Source organism: Platalea leucorodia (genome assembly GCF_965183815.1).
Source record: "Platalea leucorodia genome assembly, chromosome: 7".
Taxonomy (NCBI): Eukaryota; Metazoa; Chordata; class Aves; order Pelecaniformes; family Threskiornithidae; genus Platalea; species Platalea leucorodia.
Window position 1 is genome coordinate 26841598 of NC_138829.1, and position 16903 is coordinate 26858500.

The 16903-nt window shown below is 55.1% G+C and overlaps 1 protein-coding gene across 2 annotated transcripts in view; it reads left to right on the forward strand.

The window, feature by feature from the left end:
• The window catches only part of AREL1 (apoptosis resistant E3 ubiquitin protein ligase 1), a 41011-nt gene extending 28498 nt beyond the window's left edge, over positions 1-12513 (forward strand). Inside the window, exons 21-23 of one of the 2 annotated variants that reach the window (XR_014228893.1) lie at positions 6122-6559; positions 6921-7037; positions 11472-12513. The gene's annotated coding sequence lies outside the window, so the exon portion shown is untranslated. The remainder of the gene's footprint in view (positions 1-6121; positions 6560-6920; positions 7038-11471) is intronic. The other variant, XR_014228894.1, reaches the window with a different exon arrangement.
• The last annotated feature ends 4390 nt before the right edge of the window (positions 12514-16903 follow it).

The following is a 16903-nucleotide window of genomic DNA, read 5'->3' on the forward strand; positions in this document are numbered from 1 at the left end:
AAGGTTGTGGTGTTGAAGCAGAAGTTTATAAAAGGCTGAATGGCGCAGAGGAAACACACAGCTCCTCCTGATCCCTTTGTGTTGTCGAACAAGGTCAAAGCGACAGCCAGCAGGGATTGAAAGGCAACAAGCACGTGGCTAACCAAAGCTGTCTGCTCCGCAGATGGGCTGAGGAAAGCAAGAACTTTCCTCCCTGTCCTCCTAAGGGTGGATAAAAGAGCGTGACATGGATGTGGATAATGAAAACATCTATGGTTAAATAAGATTTAAAGCAAACAAACCTTCCTGCTTCAGGGCCAAAGCCTGCCTCTGACAGACAGGAGTTAGAAAGGAGCTTGCTTTCTGCTTCTCTTGAAGCTAGCCGCTGTCCTGGGCAGGATGCTGACCTGGAGGAGTGTTTGGCAGCTGGTGGCCCTGGGCAGGAAGAGGAAGGCAGAATCTGCTTTAATCCTGTCATAGATTAGGGTTGAGCCAATTTAATACTTGAATTAAGGAACAGGCAGATCCTTCACAGAACTGGTTGTTAACGGCTTTCCAGAAACCCTCTCCCATCTGGGGGAGGGCCACCCTCAGCACCCTGCTGTGCCTGTAAGAGGGGCTGCACAGAGAAGGGGCTCTCCCTCGGGCCCTGTGGTCCTGGCGCAGCACCTACCACGTTCCCAGTGGGTGCATCAATGTACAGCTGTGCCAAAAATGGTGAGAAGTCTTTGATATGTTTCCAGAGCATCTAGGTGTCTGCTATTTGCCAAATTTCAGTAGTGTTCAGTTCTGTTCCCTGGATAGCTAATTTCCTTTATACTTCTCTCTGAGCTGTTGGATGGATGTGAGGTGATGACAAAGCCTGAGCCTGGAAGAGAGCTGTGTTGTGGTGCTGGTCAGGGAGCCCCACACCTGTGTTCTTACACGTCCTAAAGCTGGCAGACTCACGGCAGGGAGTGTACACAACTGCTCTGCGAGGCCAACATCTGCCCTGTACCCTTCACAAGCCATAAACCCTGCTTGTAGATACCAGAGCACCTTTTCCCCTCCACGGCCTCAGCCTAGCACAGGTTCGATGAGGAGGAGGAGGGTTGTCTCCTGAAGCACATCCTTGGTGAGCCCCATGGAGAGGTGGATGCAGCTGTGGTTTCTTCTCTGCCTCCTCACCTTCATCCCTCTCCCTGCATCTCATCCCCTCCCCTGTTCTCTTCCACTATCGCTCCTTCTCCGCTCTGTTTGCCAGCGAGGTGGTGGAGAAGACAAGGTGCCCTGATGCACTCTGGCTTGATCTTCTCCCTTCTCCAGAAACCTGCACAGGGAGAGCTCCCTCTCCAGTTTTCTCTGGCTGCCTTTTGCCTTTCTGATCAGTCATGGTAATTTACCCTGGCACTGTTTGGCAGGGGCCGTACCTTGGCATCATGAGCAGCCAGGGTCAGCTGTCAGCCTCTGAGCCATGAGCCTAATGCAATAGAACAGATGTAGGTATTTTTTCCAAGTTTTCCCTGAGCAGCAGGATTAAAGTCTCTGTTCTCAGCTGGGGTCCCCGGTGTAGTCACTTCCCTCTGTGTTACACAACACCCTGTTAAGAAGAACAGCACAAACATGTTCATTGGGATCCCTTCCCCCAAGCCTAGAAGGCCAAGGAACAAAGGCAAGGGAGGTTTCCAAAGGCTGAGGAGCTGCCTGTTTGGTCCAGGAGCCCTGAGATAATCCTGCCTAGGCATCCCCCTGTGAAAGGGCCCTGCCGCTCCCCATCCTAGTGGTGCCAAGGGTAAGAGGGAACATGGGGAGGTGGTGGGTAAAAGAGCAGTGGGGTCATGTTCCTCTTAAATCCATCCGGCTGTGTGCAAACCTGAGTGGGTACCAAGGGGGGGAGAAACTAGTGTGGCAGCATCACCGCCAGGCCTGGTGACTGCGCCTGCTGCCGGAGCTGGAGGCTTCTGAGTGTGCGTGTGTGCCTGAGCAAACACGCAAACACAAGGGAGCGACGAGAAACCCCGAGGGGTGCTGGCAAGGAAGACGGGGTTAGGGTGCGGTCCACAGTCTGAGCAAACTTTCTTGCTTGAATTCAAAGATGTCATGCCCTGAGAAGACTCTGGTGTTTTCTGATGGCTGCAAAGGTACTGAGGGAGCTTGCTGGAAACAGGGAGGCAGCGTGCTTTCCTTAGCCGATCCTGAAGCGGCTGGCCGCAGAGAGAGACTGTGGGCACCTTTGGCGAGCAGGAGAGGGCTTCCCCAGCAAACCAAAGAGAGCAGTCAAGTCCACATGAGCACACACAAGGATCTGATGTCTCTGTTCACCAATTACTCACTTTAGTGACAAAAGACCATAAATGAACAAGGTAGTTAATTAGGTCCGCAGCAGGCCAGGTTTGGAGGTCTGCAGGGCTGAGACGTCTGGAGCAGGTTCAAAGGCACGGGGTGGGGGGAGGAGAAGGCCCTGGAGCTCTGTGTAGCAAACAAAGGTGCTGCTGGTTCTCCCCCTCGGGGAGCGCTGTGGAAAACCATCTCTGACCAGAAGGATGTTCCCCCAGAGGGGGAGAGACCAGGTCCTGGCAGCATCTGTTTGTTCAGGCCCCTGATGAAGGATTTAAACAGCTTGTTAATTCACTCCTTTGTCCAGCTGCAGACCCTTTGTCATTGTGCGAGCCTCCAGGGCGGTGTGTGCAGTTGTGAGCCAGCTCCTATGGCCCTGGTACTCTCCATGCACTGGATGATCCAGTGAGCCGTCGGCAGGGCTGGGGAGCCGGGGGGCATGTTGCAGCTGTCTGGCCCATCTCCAGTAAAATGCTCGCAGCAGGTCCTTTCCATCTGCTTTGGCCCAAGAGTGACCCTTGCAAACCTCCTCTCCCCTGCAGTCGCCTCAGCAGATGGTGGGAAGGCAGATGGAAAGAGGGAAATCTCCAAAGCTGTAGCAATAGAAAGGTCTGACCCCAGGGTACCTCTCACCCCAACACCCACAGGTGTTGGGTTCTTGCAGTGCCACCTAACCTCTGAGCCTTGGCCTCCGTGTTCCTTCTCCCACCCCTCTGAGCACCTCCTGCTCCCTTCTCTGGACCTCGGTGGAGGCTCTGGATGGCATCCAGCTGGAAGAGAGCCTGCCCCAGCTGTGCAAGCAGAGTAGGTAGGGGCACCGCATTACGAGAAGAGCTCACAGCATGGCAAAAGCTGAGGAACGCTTGTGCTCTAAATGACGTGTTGATGGAGTCTTGGAGCATATGAGTTTGGAGGTGGGGGGTATTCAGTTGTAGTGAATCACTGCAAACCACTTTGGGCAGCTGCTCTCTTGACTCCACCCCACCTCCCCACCCCCCTTGCACCCTGGATGCATAAAGTCTGCTTTGGGAGCGGGGCAGCGGGTCCTTTCCTTACCTGTAATTTTACCAGACTGCAGGAATTCAAGGAGGTGGAAGGGTGTGCTTGGCCCATGCTGGAGGAAGTTTCAGCTAAGCAAGTGTGTTTGGGACAGCTGAGTTGTTTATCACCCACCAGGCTGCACCAGCTGCTCTGGAGTCAGGACTCAAACCATGACCAGACTTGGTCCCTGTTCCAGACTTTTCCTTCACCTCATTTGTTAGCGGCTTCAGATGCAAATTCTGTAGCCGGTATGTGGAGGTCTGGCTGGCTTGCAGGGCTCCTGTCCAGCTGCCCTTGTTTGATCCTCTTCCCCAGTGAGCCTGGCTGGATGCAAGCACTGCAAAGGTCTCGGAGGGAATGTGCGGGGTACCCAGGTTATGGTGTTCAGTGCTGTCCCCCTTCCTCTCCGGGTGACAGTGATTGTTGACTTGGACAGAGGACAGGCCCTTCCGATAACACAAGTGAGACATGCATCCAAGCACAACACAGAGGTGCACGGTTTGCCTTGCAGAGGCAGTTCACCCCACCTTGCATTAGGTATGATGCAGACAGCTCATGAGAGACAACCTTTCCTCCTGCAAAATAGCTTGTGGAGGCAGTGTGGACAAGGAGAAAGAAACAGCCTGAAAAGGAATAGTAGGATGGTGGAGAGAAGCTTGGAAAGGTCGCCAGGCCTGCAAATGCAAGGATGTCTGGGGGCCACGTAGAGGGGCTCCACTGTAATGTTTGGTACCATGCCCAGCCTGAAGCTCTAGCACCATTTGGTAGGCTGGACCAGCCTTGGCCTCAGTCTTGTTTGGCTTGATGTTGTCATCGTGTCCCAAGTACAGTATCGTTGTCACTCTCTAATTCCTCCAATGAGGTGTTGCAAACAGATACACATGTGTTGTAGCCGTACTTTGGATTTGGATTTGCCTCTGGGGACAGGCAGTGATAAGTGTTAAGAGCTGTTTAGATCCCGAACTGTTGTGTTCCTGAACTGGTTTCTAGCAAGAGCAGAAGACGCGAGGCTGGGGAGGAGGCTGCTTCCCCCACCAGAAGCATCCCGCTGGGCTGAGGAGGGATCCCAAGCTGGTGATGCCCTCCGAGCAGCTGGGGTTAATGACCAGGCTAAGGTTATTGGTAGCGTTACCCAACAACTGCTAATTGGGTTTGCCCTTGTTCAGCGCCTGCCCCTGGGATTTCGCCTGGCAGCTGCAGGGGCAGGTCTGGGTCTGTGGAGGCAGGTCCCCCGTGGAAAGAGGCTGCTGTGATTGATGACCAGCGATGAATGAGAGGGAAAGGGATAGGAGGAGAAAGCTGCCAAGGCTTTAACTCTGGTGGGCGCAGAGGTTCAGCCTGGTTCGGATCTGCCGGTGGGAGGGGAAGGGTCCTTGGCCAGCCAGGGTGTTAACAAGCCAGAGGTGAGTGTGGGTGATCATGACGGCCACGGCTGCATTGCATAAATCAAGCTTAAAGTGCCAGAAAAAGCCTCCAGGGAGATGAAATGTCTAAATGTCATCAGCTCTGCAGAGATAATGAGAACCAGAAAAGCACCGGGAGGTAAAATGGCACAGATCCGTGAAAACAGGCTTGTGGGCCCGGGATCCTCATGGATGCGTGCTGACTGTGGGGCTGGTGGGGGGGATGGCCGTGGGGGAGTCTGGTGTTTATGGAGGGACTGTAGGGTTAATCCTCCTCAATCTCGGAGGCAATTGACTCTGAAAGAAGAAAGTCTTCCTGCCAAATGATGTCCCCCTGTCCGTGTCCCCGCCCCCCCCCCCCCCCCCCCCCCGCCTTGAACAGAAAGCAAGAAATGGAGGGAAATGGCAAGGACTGGATCTGCTATCACTGTGTTTGTGTGGTCAGTGCCAGCGAGGGGGACACCCCCCTTTTGCTTCGGGCTTAGCCTCTTGAACACAGCCTTGTAACCTGGGGGTTGAGGGAGTCCCTTGGGGACTGGAGCCAGGAGGTGCAGCCAAGAGCATTGTGCGGGTCCACGGGCATCACGTCCCCAGGAGAGGCACTCCCAGCTCCTCTGATGGTGATCAAACCCATCACAGCAAAGGTGGCTGATGGCTACCTGTGTTAGAGGTCAGATCAGAGTGAACGATGCTGGAGCAGGCTGCCCAGGGAGGCTGTGGAGCCTCGAAGGGGTTCAAAAACCCACCCAGACGTGGCCCTGAGCATCCTTATTTCACAAAATACTGATGAAGTATCTGGTGGGGGTTTGTTTTTCTAGCTGCCTCCTCGTTGGTGCCCCGAAGGCTTGTGGTGAAGGGCAGATGTTCGGTCTCTCCCCTTGTACCTGTGCTCCAGGCGTGCTCCTTCCTCTGCCCACAAAGGCTGCATTCCCGGCCTCGGGAGAAGCTCTATGCCGGCTGTGAGATCGCAGCCTGGATTAAGGGGCAAAGGCAAATCCTTGGCTTTGGGAAGAGCACACTTGACCTTTGCCGCTGCGGAGTCACGCTCTCCCTCGGGAGGAAGTGTTGGCTTAGCCGCTGAACAAAGCGCTGGCTGTCATGAGCACGACCTGGCTGCCTCGGGGAGGGAGGGCCTGGGGTGGGGGTCAGATTTGTGCTCCAGGGGGGAGGAAGAGACAGCAGACCCACGGACCTAGAAGCTTAGAGGTGACCAGCTCAATTTACTGAGAAACACAAAGCTGTGTTGCCTCCTCTGTCGGTAAAAATACAGTCTGGGATTGTCTGGGCAGATGGGCCCACTGGCACATCTAGATGCGAGTGGGGAATTCACTTGGTAAGATCCAAATGATGTTTTGAATCCCCTTTCTCTCCTTATTTTCCAGCCCGTTCTCCTCTGTTGCGTCTTGCAGTGCCTCTTGTCCTGAATCGCTGCTAGCACCTTTGCAGGTTCTCCAGGTCCTATGGCAGAAGTCTGATCTGATCTGATCTGAATCTGAATTCTCTCAGTGCCAGGAGGCACACAAGGCGCGAACATCGTTCTTCCACTTCGGTCCGCGGCTGCGTGCTCTGGAGTCAAGGGCCACAGCGCAGTCTTCCGTCGGTTTCCCCCTCAGGACACGACCGATCCAGCTCCATCTCCTCCTTCTCATTTCGTTACTGTTTTTCTCCATCCCCACTATTTCTGATGCTCGTCGTTTCTGCAACTTTTTTTTTTTTTTTCTGGGAGGAGGTAGTTGGCCTCCTGCCCAACCATGGCAGAAGTACTCGGGAACAAATGTGGCCCTAGCACGGACTTATTACAGCATTATACGTGCTCAATGGTAGGTGCAGCTAAACCTGCTTGTTTTCTTTAAGCAGTGGTGTGCATACAGCTCTCGCATGAATTCAGACATTTTCTGCGACAGTATGCCCTTTGTTCCACGTAACGTGGCTCACCCTGGTGCCAGAGGGTCCAGCAAGGATATGGGCAAACACAGAGTGGGTGTGTGGGGTGGTCTCTTTTCCACTTTGTACCTGAGGGCTGAAGCTGGATGGTTCATCTGAGATCACAGAAGAAGCCTGCATCAGAGCCAGGGCTGAACGCAGGCCCCGTTGTCATGGGCTCTGTTGAGAAGTTGTCAGGTCTCTCTATGCTGATGCTCTTCCATGCGTTTACCTAAGTCAGGTTGCTCTTATTTCCAGGATTTTTTGGCAGCTCTACAGCCCCAGCACCAGGCTTTTGAAGCAGATACATAAGGATGAAGAACCTGGCTGAGTACAAAGTGCTATAGAAATGCATTTGCATCTCCATCGCTGCAGGTACAGCGTTTGAAGGTTCAGTGTTACCCCTGACCTTCACACCCTTGTCTCTCCCCAGCCTCCTCCACTGAGTGCTCTGAGGTTGGAATCACTTTGAATTAGTGCCTCTAAAGAGGTAGCTCAATATTACTGACAGCACGTGGGTTAGAGAGGGAAGAGATTCACTCAGGTGGAGATGATGAAAGAATCCAGGTCTGCCCAAGCCTCCAAAGGGCTGTAAAATAGGTATAAATACATTTATAGTCTACTGCATTGCAGAGAGGTGGAGAGACTGATCCAGCTTGAAAGAAGTGTCTCCTTTTGTGCCACCTTTGCCAGTTCCTGTAGACATTTGTGCAGTGCTCAGCCACTGGGTTAGCAGAGTGGTCTGTCCTTCAGGGGTGATGAGGGCGTAGCATGGCAGTCAGTACTGCAGGACAGGAACGTTGCCTTCACCTGCAGGTGGACCAGCAAAATGGAAGGAGATGAGAGGAGGTCCTGCCAGCTAGGCTATTGCTGGGTGAGAATGAGGGGAGGAGCTGTTTTGGAGAGCACGTGTATATCTAGTATCGCTTTGCTTTGCTTTACTATCAGGAGAAGGATTGTTAATCAGCTGCTGTGAACTTAGACCTAGGCCATCTGAAGATCTTGTGGGAAGCAACCACTACCACATTACCAAAGCTTTCCTGCACTGTGGGGGCAGAGCTACCTCCTGCTCCATCAGCTTTACAGGTCTTCTGCATCTCTTGTCTCTGTGTCACTCACACCCTTGAAGTATCAGCTGTGTTTCTGTTGGCGAGGGATGGCTGGGAAGAGACCAAAATCAGAGTATGTTACTGAATGCTTGCGTGGGAGGTCTGTTGTTAGCACGGGCGTGAGAGCTGCACATCTGAGAAACTAATACGATGAAAGGGGCTGTGCACGTGAAACAACTCAGGGCAGCGGGCCACGTTACTCCTTTAGATCTGCTTGGTGCTGACAAACCCATTAGTGGCAGCTTGATGCTGCTGCTGATCAGGACTTTGCTGAGAGTGAAAGCCCTGGAGGCTGTTGGCAGCTGAGCTTTTGCACAGGACTGAGCTGATGGACTCAGTTTTCCCCCATCCTAGTGCATATGGTGCAGATTCCCCACCAATTTTCTGAGCAGGCGGTGTTTCTAGGAGGTGTTTGGCTGAAGTCTAGGCTCGGTGCAGCTGCGTCAGCGGGTTCTGGGGTGGGAAGGGCACTGGATTTCACTTCCCCATTTCCCTCCTAGAGCCTTGCTGACACGGCTTCCTGGACCACCGGTGTCAGGAAGAGGCAGTTCGGTTTCTGGGGTGGGTGTGTGGGGCTTGGCCCGGCCTGCACGGGGCGTGAGAAGGGCACCGAACCATCCTTTCAGCCCAGCTGCTTCCTCCACTAAAGCACTGAGACAGAGCCTCTGCCATACCCAGACTGTTTGGAAACATGTTGATAAACTTCCAAATGTCTATTTTACAATCCAGATGTGCTAGCCTTGGCTGTAAACCCTCATCTGAAGAACAGGTGTGCTATAATGTTTCTAGCAGTGGCCTCAAAGCCAGCTGGAGGCTTGAGCTGAGCAGGGGCCAAGGGGCTGGTGCCATATAGGATATGGATACCGGGGCAGGGACAGGTGAGGCAGAGAGCTGTAGGTCAGCCTTAGTTCATGGCAACTCAGAGTCAGACTGTGAGGGAAGAAAGGGGCATGCCAGAATATCCTTCAGCCCCCAGCCTGTGCTTAGCAGCACTGGAACCATCTCAGGAGAGGTTGCCCTGGTTGTATGGGCAACCTGGATGCATCTGTGAGTGCATCAGCCTTGGTTGGATCTGTCCTGGTGAATGAGCACAGGGCTAGAGCTGGCCACCAGCCTCTGTGGTATCTTCTGTGGTTTGCCTCAACCTCTCCAGCCACTTTGTGGTCTGGGAGGCACTGCAGGTCACAGCAGCTCCCCACCGGCATTGCCAGGGGAGCTGAAATGGGGCAGCTGCTTTCTTGGGCCAAAGCTCATGTGCGCCTTTGGCCTGAAAAGCGGGCATCCCCCCTGGGCTGGGGAAGGTGTCCTGCTGCTGGGCCTGGATCTGGCTCCCGAAAGCTGTGCTGGGGAGAAGTGCAGTCCCAGTGGGAGGATGGGCAGCAGCAGTGGGTTGCCAGAGACAGCACCAGCCCTGGGTGCAGGCTGGCAGGAAGCCTGTGGATGGCAGGGACGAGGCGGGCGTGAGGTGCTGATACCACACCGCCTTAGCTGCTCATGGTACCTGCAGGCTCAGAGGTGAGAGCCACACTGCTGGCCTATCCCTCCCCACCCCCAAACCTGCTCTCACATAGGATTTTAGCTCCACTGGTACTGCTGAGTGATTTGTATAGCCTAAAGGCTTTGTCAGTGATGTTCATACCCTCCAGAGCCCCTGCAGAGATGACCAAAGCTTGCAGGAAAGCAGAGCCTGACTGAGAGCAGCAAGGTAGGCAGCACATGCCATAGGGGCAGCTGCCTTTCATGAAAGTGGGCAGCAAGACAAGGGTAACTCAGGCCAGGGGCAGTGCTGAGGAAAGCCAAGGGCTGCATCAGTCCCATCCCCTTATAGAACAAGAGACCAAAGTGGCATTGAGAGGGGCCCCCACAGACAGCGCTTTCTCCTGCACCTGGGGTGGCCCTGGCCGTGCTCTGTGCCCAGCCAGGAGCCTTCAGCATCCCCTTGTCCCTTCTGGCGGGCATAAGGCAAGCTGGTGCTGTTCCTTCATTTTCATCTGCTCACAGATTGCACTTCTGGCTTGTGCAAGTACCTGTCCTGCTCCGCACCCCTGCCTGCCTTCTTCCTGCTCATCTGCAGCAGCAGTTGCCTGTATATCAGCCTAGCTCGCGCAGCCTTGAGCAGGCGGTTCTGATGCTGCTGTGGCGATGTTCCACAGGGGCATCGGCAGCTCCCCGCCTCCTTCAGCCATGCCACCCTCCAGAACATGCTCCCCTTGGCTCAGGGATGCACAGGGCCAGGCTCTGGGAGGGAGGAAAGAGAAGGTCTCTCCCGCATCTGCGGTGCCAGCTGCCTTCTTGGCCACCACCCCTGCCGTTGGGGCTTGCCAGCCTCAAGGGAGCGCAGGTGGCCACCCGGGCTCTTGGCACTGCTGCGTGCTTGAGCTGTGTGAGGCTGCCTTGCCTGCTCAGCCCAGATGAAAGAAAGGAAGAGGAGAGGGAGGGAAGGCAGAGGCATGGCCTGAAAGCGCGTGCCAGAGCTCGGCACGGAGGCAGAGGTAATCATCGGTAGAGAGAGCAGGCTTATATCATCTCTGCTTCTGCCCTGAGCTCCAAAAACAGTTCTGGGAGACAGGAAAATCATGAGAGCCATGTCTGTAACCCTGTCATGGATTTTTGTTCTGCGCCTGGCGTGGCCTCTGTCTGGGTGGGAAGTGGATGCTTCCCCATCTCAAGCCCCTTGCTCTTCTCAGAAGATGACGACCTGATGTGGTGCGGCATGGAAAGGGGCTTTGCTCATCTTCTCTGCCGTTGCCCTGCATTTATTTCCTTGTTAAACTCTCATTCCTTGTTATTCTTAGTTAAGGTTCTGGGTGCGCCACACCTATGTGTAGAGTGGGTGAGAGCAGAGTCAGCATGGCAACTGGTGAGGGAGACTTCTGGAGCTGTGATGTCACTGGAGAGCTGGATTCCCAGCCTATGAAGTCATAGCTGGGAAATTGGGTACTCAGCCTAATCCCAAAAATTACCCAGTGGGGCTGTAAAGTGCCAATGAACTAGTCTATTGCTTGATGACTGACTACTTTAGCTCTAACACAAGCCACCTAATAATTGCCATTTGTTGCAGTTCCCTAAGATTCACTTATTAATAAGCTATTAAACATCCACTTGAAATCACTGCATTGTAATGAGCTGAGATCACTGCTCACGCAGCCATTCCAGTGCCCAAATTGGTAGGAAAGCACCTAAAATCCTGTGATGGGGAGTAGGCCTGCAATTTCAGGATGGCAGAGTAACCAAACTAAAATACAGATACAACATTAGCCTCATCGATCATTCCCACTTCAGGATCTGTGTGGCCATCATCAGTTTTCCTCTGATGTGCAAAGCTGATGGGCTGAAGGACTTCCAGTCCAAGTTCCCCATGCCTTGGGCAGCCAGGGTGAGGGTCTTAAGGAAGGAACAGCAACTTGAAGGAAATGAGAGTTGTTCCTTTTTAGGAAGATTGCTTTGGAATCAGAAGCAGGAATGAAATGACTTTAATCCCAAACACTCAGTAGAATTCAAAGTTTGATTCAGGTTTGTTTTTTCTGGTCTTTTTTTTGTTTAAGATAATGCAAAGGAAATGTGGTGCTTTTGAGAGACGTTCAGTGTGGGAGGAATTTCTCAGGAAGAGCTTCTTCAGCAAGGTCTGGGGATTGCCTGGTTTCTTCTGTCCTTGCTGTTGGGTCATCTTGCTTGGATCTCTATCTTTTCTCTTCTGCAGGTTGTGGCCAAATTGGGAAGTGCTGCCTGTGAAGTGGTACCAGACACCAGGAAGGGAGACTTTCCACTGACGAGAGCACCCCACACTCCCTACATATTCTCAAGCTGCTGCTCCCGCTTCCCTTTTCCCTTCCAGCCTGTGACAAGCTGATGTTTGATGGCTGCCTCAGGAAAAGCCTCCTGGCGTTAAGACCCCAGTGAAAATGGGAGGAGAAGGTTATGGCAATTTACAGAGCCCTTTCCACACTCCTCTGAACAGTGCCTCGACCACGTGGGGAGCACTCCCTCTTTGTGGGTCACGGCCCTTAAAAATGGCACGAGGTTCTGCTTCCTTCTTTCCTTTCCTCCCTTAGTGAGGACAGCTGACTAATGAGCGCTCCGGTTGAAGTCCCCTGTCAGGTTGATGTCCTGAGCAGGCTTGCTCCTGCAGGGAACGCGTGATGGAATGGGTTTCCTGGTCAGGGCAGCCTCTGTGCTCCTCGGGGACGCTCAGCCTTTCCTGGTTTCCAGGCCCCTCTCCCCGCCATGTTGCGGTTCCAGCCGCAGGTATCGAAGAAGCAGAGAGGCCAGACCCACCTCCTGGGGAGAGGGGAGATTGCAGTCGGATCATTGCAAACAGGACTTCATTAATTATAAATGGACAGGTTCCCCTGAGCTGCTGTAGCTCTGCATGAGTCACATTCTAGCTGAGGGTTGGGTTTTTTTTTGCCTCCTGAAGAGTTGCTTGAAATAGTGTGATGGATAAATAAGGAACCAGCTGTGCTCTGCACCCAGCCCCACCAGAGCCTTTCCGCAGCAGCAGCCCACAGCAACCTCCTCTCTGCCTCACTCTGCACTCCCATCCCTTGGGCTCTGCCATCTGGTCCCGCTCTCCAGGTTTCTTCTTCCTAGCGGCATGTTTTCGTCGCCTGTTGTAACCTCTTTTCCAGCGTGTGGTCTCAGCGCTTGGTAATGCACAGACATATGTTTAGACAACAGCACGACCAAGGAGTCCAGTTGTGGGACACCCACTTGGCTGGTCTGTGGCTCCCTCCTCCATCTCAGAGATGGTCCTGGTTAAATGAAAGCAGAAGGAACAATAAAATCAGCAGACCTTGGCTTTTGACTAGGAGCTGCTGGACAGTTTCTCTTCTGTTTTCTGACAACAAACTGTCGTTTACACGGCTCTCAGCTGCCTGCTGGCGTCCTCCTCACAGGGAGAGGCCGGGATGTATCCCAAGGCTCTGAGGGATGCACCAAGAGTGGCTGGAGGTGGCTGGAGGGCCAGGCTGTGTGTCTGGCTGGAGCGGCTTGTCTGTCCGGTGGGAACGTTTCCTTCTCTGGGTGCCGTAAGCATGAATATGCCAAGCTGTGTGTATCTCATGGCAAAGGCGAGGGGTGGGAATGGTGTCTGTGGAGGATTTTCTGGCTGTGCTTGCAAATTCAGAAGCTGCTTTTCGTGCCTCTCTGATGCCCATGGTTACAGAGGTCCTCTCCAGAGGTGTTTCTGCGCTGCTGCCTCGAAGTTGTTTCTGCATCCAGCCTCCTGGGCTGCTGTGTCCTCCCTCATAGTGTGAGATGGCTCTTTTCAGATAAACTGTGACTTGTGCTCTGCACCCTGATTTTTAAGCCGGTGGGGCTGGTCAGCCTTCCCCTGCCCTTCAGCCCTGAGTGGGGGAGTGCTCCTTCTTCCTCTGCGGGAGCTGCAGGCAGCTCCTGAATCCGTGGAATGTGTCCCATCTGCAGCGCGTTAGGGGTCTGCTCACAGCGGAGGAAGAAGCACATGTGGGTTGTGAACCCTTCTGAAGAGGAAGAAAAGGGGCTAATTCATCTAAAGGATATGGTGCCAGGAGCCACATCTGGGGGCCAACTGGCCCTGGAAGCATGGCCCCCAGGTGCTACCCCCCAAGGGGTTAGTGCAGAGGTGGTGCGGACACAACGGGTAGGGGAATGAGGGGTCCTGGCGCAGAGGGACCCCCATCAGCGCAGTCCTGCAGAGCCCCTTCTCCCTGTCCTTCAAGAGGGCTCAAGGAGACCTGACTCATGCTCATCTCTCCAGGGCACAGCCCACCTTGACCCCTCCGCCTCTGACCCCACAGCTTTGATCCTCAGCTGCCCAAGCACTACTCCTCCTCTGCCATAGCGGCAGCAGGCGAGAAGGGCCATGCTGTCAGCACAGTCCACCCTTGCTCCTTGCCTCTGCAGGGTCTGATGAGCCCCTTGCTTTCTGTGCTGGCTTCCAGGTCTGCCTCATTCACCTCGGTGCCCTGGCCCTGGAAAGCATGGACTTGGAGAGGTGCTGCAGCTGTGTCTGCCCTCGGCCTCTCCTCCGGTGCAATCTCTGCTGCCTAGAAGCTTGTGCGGTGTATTAAGGGGAAGTGAAAGCACCAAAGAGCACTTTGAGCTGCCCACCTGCAGCTCACTCGCTCCCCCAGAGGAGCCCTGCACTCCCTGCTGCCAGGGGCTGGGCTATCAAACCCTGCTCACTGGCTTGCTGCCCCATCCTCTCTCCACTGCTGATCTCTCTCCCTGGGCGCGGGTTTGATCTCAGCGGCGAGCAGGCCGACTGTCTGAACTCCGCCTGCATGAGTTCCTGAGGAAGGAGGTATTTCATGTTTGCCTGCTGAGCCCCCACCGAGCGGCACGCTGATGCCCAGCCCACACTACAACTCCCCTGTGCTTCTCCATTTTTAGTGGGTTTGTTTTCAGGGATGGCTGAGTATGAAATGACCCATGGGGCTGGGAGGCAGCGAGCCCGTGCCTGAGCACCTGCGCATCACCCACCTGCACCGGGGATGCAATCGCTCCCCTCCCCAGGTGTCTGAGCCTGTGCCTGCATCCCCTGTGCCGGGCAGCCCTGGGGTGGTGGGGCCAGGGCTCAAAGCCCTTGGCTGGCCCCTGCTCTGCCGCAGCACTTGCGTGGGATCTAACAGCACCGGCATGTCCCTGCAAAAGCAAACGAGTGTTTGCATGTGTGAGGCTGGAAGGAGCTCAGTGTCCAGCTCCAGGGGGGTTAGCGTAAACACGGAGTGAAGCTGATTTGAGCAGGGATGCCAGCTCCCCAGGCTGGGCTCCGCTGCAGTTAGGCGCAGCTGCGAGAGTTACTGGAGGGCCGTCGATGGCTTCCTTGGGTTTGCACATCTCATTCCCTGGCCCTGTTGGGGAGGCATAGGCTTCGGCAGCCCCGCTGCCATCAGGGCCCCGAGTGCAGGCTTCTGCGGAGATGCAGTCCCCTAGGAATGCCGCAAGTTTCCTTCTTCCCAGGGTTGATGCAGTGCCTCCAGGGAGGAGGAATCCACTTGCACCCCGACTAAGCCTGCTCTAGCTTCGAGCACTGCCCAGGCTCTCGGCTGCTTTGTTTATGGCTTTGTTTATGGCGTTGATAATTTTCTCGTGTCAGGTTTAGGCACAAGCATTCTTTCCACTGCTGCATAAGAAAGTAATTAGGTGAGGATGGAAAGGACATTCCTCTTCCTCAGAACAAAGAAACAAGCCACGGCTGTTATTGGGCACTGCTCACGGCATCCAGGGCCATGCAAGCTCCTGCCCAAGCGGTGGCTCTGCCCCGTTGGGGCGGGCAGGCGAGCTGATGGCATCCCAGGGAGTGCCAAAGCACTCGCTGGTACTTCCTCCGACACCGCTGCCCTGTAAGCCAGCTGCCAGCACCAAGGTCAAAGCTCAAACCCACTCAGCCCCATTGCTCCCCTCGCACTTGCTCACCTGCCAAATTACCTCCCCTCTCCCTCACTTGCAGGGCCCCGGCTGGAGGGGATGCACCAGGGTCCTGTTCTGCTCCACACCCTGTGTGGTTTTGGGGGGATTCATTCCCTGTTCTTCTGCTCCTTTCCTGGCTCCTCCGCACCCCAGAGGGCAGGCAGCAGCACTCCCATCCCAGAGAGGGCATGTCTGTGGTCCAAGTGGGCCTAAAAGGCAGGGGGCAGTGGGAAGAAGGGAGCTGGAGCCACTGGTTTCAAATGGGAGAGATGTTAGGAGTGCAACTGCTGGAGGCCAGAGAGAAGGCACTGGGGGTGCTGGACCCCTCTGCCACGAGGTGTTTGGGAAGCAGATGGCTTGGTGAGGGTCAGGGGAGGCGGCACCTGCAGTGGGAGAGGCTGGTAGGAGAGGAGTGTCCATGGGATGGGGTCCTTAAGGAGCTGGGGGAGCGGCGGGCATGGGAGGAGAGCCTGTGTTCTATGTGGCAGCCACCCTACACATCAAAAGGGACAAAAGAGATTAGATAAATTCACGGGCTGATATGACAATTTGCCTTTTAAATCCAGTGGCCAAGCTGCAGCATCTGACTGAAGGAGCCCCTACTCCGCGGTCTGCTGGAAGGTGTGAGGGTACACCCAAAGGATCACTCTCTGCACACGCAGAGTACCTCCTGTTCTCTCGTGGGCGTCCAGCCGCTGTGCTTGGGTCAGGATGCCGAGTGAGGTACGCCTTTCATCTGCCTGAGCTTGGCATGATGAAACTGGGTTGATAAGTGTTACTGGCCACAGGACCCACTGCAAGACACACGCCGGTGAGCATCTCCTTCCCGTGAGCACCTGTGGTGCCCTCTGCCTCCTTGCGCACAGAGATGCAGTGAGAGGTCTTGAGCCACCCACCAAGTTCAGAGCCACCACTCTGGGCCAGAATGAGACCACCCCAAATATACTGTATTGCTGGGCTGGGAGTGAGCCTGCCCTCCCCTGGAAGGATTTGCTCCCTGCCTGAGATGGCCAAGGGCAGCAGAGAGCAGCAGAGATGTGGCAGAGGACAAGGCCAAGCTGATGTGTGTGGCTGAAAGGGGATTTCTGCCCCCCCTTCTCCCTCCTCCTACTCTCCCCTCAGTCTTTCTCAGTGCATATAAAGCACGCATTTCAAGTCATCCCTCGACCTCCAGGTGCCCATGCAGAGAGAGATGGTGAGAGGGATGGACATCTACTCTAAGCTGGTGGATGTCTCCTGGAAGAGCTCTCTTAGCTGAAAGACTTGGAGCTTTTAGGTGGGTCCTTTTCTAGCCTGGGCCTATACAAGCAAGAGTATAAAGCCCTGAGTTGGGCTTGAGGGGGTCTGCGAGCTCTGTAGCCCGGGTGGGATGGCAAATAAGGCTCTTCCCATTGCCGTGCCTTTCTCCCGGGAGATGCGATCAATAGCAGCAAGAGGGCTGATGCTGCCGAGGCAGCTCCACAAGTCCCCAGCTGCTGGGGGCGGCGGTGTATTCCTCCGGCATCCGTGCCTCCTGCTCCGGGCGCCCCGCGCCCGGGCTGCTCCGCCTTCCCCGGGCGCTCCCAGCCGCGGCGGGAGCCGGCGGCTCGGGGCGGGCCGGGCGGCAGGGAGGGCGCCGGGGCCGCACGCCGGCTCCCGGGCAGGCGGCGGACGGGTCTCCCCGGCCAGGCAGGGGTTAAGGCTTCTCTGTTGTAGTTTGTTTCCCTTTGCCAAAGTGGGTGTTGCTGGAATGTCTCCTCT